The sequence below is a fragment of the Nanorana parkeri genome, unplaced genomic scaffold (genome assembly GCF_000935625.1).
Source record: "Nanorana parkeri isolate BGI_ZX_2015 unplaced genomic scaffold, ASM93562v1 scaffold45, whole genome shotgun sequence".
NCBI classification, from domain to species: domain Eukaryota; kingdom Metazoa; phylum Chordata; class Amphibia; order Anura; family Dicroglossidae; genus Nanorana; species Nanorana parkeri.
In genome coordinates, this window is record NW_017306313.1 from 1,279,562 (window position 1) to 1,284,869 (window position 5,308).

The window sequence follows — 5,308 nt, forward strand, 5'->3', positions numbered from 1 at the left end:
TTTTTTTTACACTTATTGTTATTGTTATTACATAGGGGGATACAATCCCACTATATAATAGCACAGGTACACTGACAGGTCCTCTTTATGGAGACATTAGGGGTCTCTAGGACCCCTAATGTCACCTGGGGACCCCAAAAGAAGCTGATGAAGCACATATCTGCTTCATCAGCTTCTTTTCTCTGGCTATAGCAGCCAGATGGCTGACAGGTGAATGCGGAAGTAATGTAATACACATCACTTCTGCATTCACAGCCCGGAGGGAGGTCAGCAAGGAGCTGATCTCCCTCTTCCTCCTGACGCCCTCCGGAGCCGGTCCATCAATCACGACAATCCACATCAATCACGACATCCAGCAACGAAATCTACATAGTTTACACCCCCTTCCTGTCCAGGCCATTTTTCAGTGTTCAGCACTGCGGTATTTTGACTAACATTTATTCCGTCATGCAACGCTGTACTGAAATGAATTTTATACCATTTTTTGGGGACAGATAGAGCTTTCTTTTGGTGGTATTTAATCACCACTGGGGTTTCTATTTTTTACTATAGAATGAAAAAAGTACCGAAAATTTAGAGAAAAAAAAAAACCAGTTGTCCCTACGTTAAGTTATAAAACAATTATCATTACCCAAATTTTTGGCAAAATATAAAAGACGGGGTCACATCGGGTAAATGGACACCAAACATGTCAAGCTTTAAAATTGCGTGCGCCCGCAAACTCGCAAAAACTACCATACCCAAAATTGCCCATAGGCAACGCTTTAAAAACTTTTACCGCTCATCAATTTACTGTCATCAGTGATTGATGGTCCTAAAATTATTGCTCTCACTCCGAAATTCGCAGCGATATGCAACGTGTGGCGTAATGGATGCAATCGCCGCTTCCGCACATAGGCGCACTAGACGCATGTTTGCATGTGTATGTGAGGCGCAGGGGACTTAAAAAATGTTTTTAATTTTTTTATTACCTTTATATGTGACTTTTAATTTTTTAATTTTTTTTAACTAATTCTTTTAAACCTTTTTTTTTCCACTTAGCTTTATTGCTATCACATAGGGGACTAACAAGCCCCCTTTGTGATAGCCAATTTTCAGTGTCAGGTCCTCTTTATGGAGACATCAGGGGTCTTTAAGCAAACACCTGCTTCTCTCCGGTTTCTGTACCGGAGAGTAACAGAGGAATGCGGAAGTGATGTAATACACATCACTTCCTGCATTCAGAAAAGGAGGAGATCAAACGGAGCATGTGTACTGAGCTCTGGCCGCAGAGCTGCTGTGCTGGTCCCAGGCTCGCACCGGGCACATCGGAGCTCGGGATCGCCAGCAGTGGCTGCAACAGAGGGGGGGCGCACGCATATTACAAGCGATCGGGCGTCTCTACAGACCCCCGAACACTTGTATGTAAACAGTCATCGCTGGCTGTTTACATTCCAGGCTGATTTCCCGCAGGGCGGGATGTGACGTTTAAAAACGCACACCCACATTCAAGAAGCCTCTGTCTGGCCGTTTAATTACAATGGCCGGACAGCAGGTGGTTAAGCAAAATAGCCAAAATGATTCTAAGTTCCCTGGAAATCATCACCCTGCATCTGAAGTGATCATTTTCAGATCCTTTCTTTTTCCAGGTGTTTCCTTGGTAGTCTGCACTGCAAAGACCTTGGAAGAGTACTGTTAAGGGTAAGTGTATACCTTTACAAAAAAAGATGAGAAAGGAAAGGAAAAACTAAAAGGAAACTATACATATGCCAAAGCAAAGAAAAAACACCAATCACATTCTGAATCCGGTTCCTCACCTTATGTGTATCCCAGAAGCAGGCAACAAACGCGTTTCCACGTTCAAGCAATCGAAGTTCAAAACTGCTGCACTTCACAGGATCTCTTACCAGGAAATAAAACTCTTTATTCACGGAGCAGAAAACACACACTGACTCTCCTCCTCGATCCTCAACCTCCAACATGTTTCACAGTTTAGGTTTAGTCAGAAAAAAAAATACCCCAAACTTCCATGGTAAAAGAATAGGATTGTCCCTACCCAGCGGCATGATCAGATTATTTGGTTTCCAATAATTCAGCAATTGGCTCATCTTGAATGCTGGTTGCCGGCGCCGCTACAGGTTTAACCTAAGACTGTATGGCAAATTAAAGAGGAACTTTACCCATATCTTCAAGATACCAACAGAGGCACCTTTACAAATGTTTAGTAATGAGAATATACAGACACATACTTCTAGATAATTGCCGGCTTTGTATTTTTTGCATACCTTATTTCTATTTTCTTCACCAGTATTTGACAGTGGCCATTTTAACTGAGGGCAGGTTACTAGTTCTCCCTGAAGTCTGGCACATGTGACTAGGACATGTGACCATGCACATCATCTCTGGGACAGGAAAATACTTTCTCATGAGATTACAGATGAGATTTCCCGGCAATGCTCTGCTGTGTAACCTTCCCAGGATGCAATGCTTGGGCACGGTTACATTTGTGCCAAAGTGGAAAAAAATAAATTGTAAGAAAAAAAAATATGATTATTTAGCTAATGAATGTAAGATGATTTCAGATCAGCATGCAGAGCTGTAAGCTGATGTGATATTTAGTCAAAGGGGGTAAAGGTCCACTTTAATTAAAATAAATATTTTGGCAGAATATAGTTATAATTTCCCAAACTAATGCTAAAAAGGAATTCTCCTAGGCCTCTTTGTTGTCACAAACATAATTTCAGATAAAGAACAATGGCAATACATATGTGAAAGTCAACAAACATATGACTTATCTGTAGTCATTCTTCAGCATGTCAGAGGAAACCAGTCTGTATCAGCAACAAAAATAAGAAAGCTCAGCTCCAATTGAAGCTTCCCTTCAAATGTACCATGTGGTGGTCATGATCATGTATTAGAAGGGGTAGAAAAAACATCTCTCCTTAAAGCAGTTGCAAATAAAACATGTTTAATTTGCTTACATGCCATCCCTTCCACTTTAAAAATGGAGACACTATTTTTAATAGAGTTCTATTTAGACATCTTATAAACTTTGCCATTATAATGTATCAAAATATTTATGTTACGGACAGAATTCTCTACTGAATTAAAATTAGATCACCGATGGCAGGTAATATATATTTTTCCAGAATAATCTGAAAATAGATTGGATTTACAGCAGACTATCACTTGCAAGTAAGCGACATAGCCAAGATGTCTCTGTTAATTTATTATACTATACCATCATGGTAAGAACACATCTATGATATTCCAGTATCTAGAAGATTGCAGGACATAGAAATAAATAGGCTACAAAAAGTCAAAACAATATAATGAAGAAACATACATCATTCAGACAGTTCTCAAAGTGTACAGAAGGTTGAAATGCCACTTATCAAAACTCTTTTCTACAATGAAGCTAGGAAATGGTATAATTGCCTCCTGCAGGAAATATCTGATAGCACTTTGAACTATGTTAACCTAATGACCCTGGATGTAGTCTTGCTCTGCACAAACACGGTTGGCATTTATTAATATATTACATACCTTTAAAGCATCTCAGTAATCCAGTGAGGCAAGTGACCGGACATTAGTGTTCAAATTATCCTGGCCTAAAAGGTCATATAAAGCTAAGGATGCCACAACCAGAGTAGGTGGGGGACTTTGTAAGTTTCTGTGACTTGGATGGTTTCATATGGCCTCCACTGCACAACCCCCAAACCCACCCCACTGCTCAGAAGCCCTTGGCCCCCACAGAAGTATAGCACACACTGATCTCTGTATATAGTGGGAAGTATACCATACAATGATCTCTATATACACACTGATCTCTATATTAACAGTAATGAGTATAGCACACAATGATCTCTATATACACTGATTATATATATATATATATACACACACACACACACACACACACACACACATTGATTCATATACACAGAGATCTCTATGTACACAGGAATCTGAGCGGTGCCGGTTCCGATTGGCTCCCCATGCGGTCCGGATTCTATACTCCGATACATTGCATCTCTTATCTGCTCTCCACCTTCCACCTCCAGCTCTCCCCCTGTTCTTCCAGCGCATGCACACTGCCTGCCTGGCTCCGCCCTCTGCTCTCACACTGTCTGTTACTAGGGATGTGTCCCAGAGTCCAAAACAGGAACTCGTCAGACCCAAACCCCTGCTCAGAAGCCCGTCAGACACCCCCTTCACCTCCATGGGTCCCTGCATTGCCCCGTATTCCACCAATGGGGGATGCCTGGGACCAGGGCTAGACTATTTTGCGCCCTAGACAAGACCAGCTACTTGCACCGCCCAGCCCCCCTCTGACCCCATTCTCCTGCCAGCTAGCTTCCACAGGCGATAGATGGATGTAAGCAGCCGGGACAATAGCCAGACTGCTATTGGCTATTTTAATTTGAAATAGTGGCAGCACCGGCCCTGCCTAGGACCAGATCTCTCTGGACCCCCCCCAGATAAGCGTTTTGTGAATGCGCAGTTCTCTATCTATAGAGGCAGCATGTGACAGCTATTTTATTCTCCCAATACTACTACTTTAGCATATAAAACATTTTTAATTTATTTGAATGCACAAACATAACAGACACAAAATTAAATACAAATATAAAATATAGTTACATCATGAAAAATTTGGCACTACTACTAGATTATTAGACAAGGAGGCTTGAGCTGTACATTAGGAAGGCTATTTTCCATTATGCTAAACAAAGGTTTACAAATCCTGTACAGTACAGAATGAATTGTATACCTTCAAATATAATTTCTTCCTCTCGGTCCCTCCAGTGTAATCTCCTTTAATCTTTTCAACTCATTATTCATCCCTTTTCTAGACAAATATTCCAGTGCACAGCTATAATTTAAAGATAAACTCAGCCGAACACTCTGTATTTTAATGGTAATAGCCATTTTAGAAAAACAAAAACAATTCTGCCTACATTAAAAAAACTAAAAAAAAAACGTTGAGGAGTCTCTATGCCAAATGCAAGCCCTAGCCCAGTTAGCAAATTCTTCTAACACGTGCAAAGTAAATTGGACTGTATCAAATCATTTTTATGCAAATACCTTACACAGTTGTGCTTTTCATAACAAAAATGTTCTGAAATGCGTATCAAAAGAAAAGGAACAGTGATGCTGATGGAAGCCAATCATGCTTTTAATCTTCACATAGTGCTAGAATGGAAATTTGAGCGTTCCCCACACTGTTCAGTTTGCAATAGTCCTTCCTTCTTATAGGAGCACAAGGAATCAATTGATATCACTGCCGTAACAAAACAAAAAAAGGGGGGGGGGGGGGGGAATAATT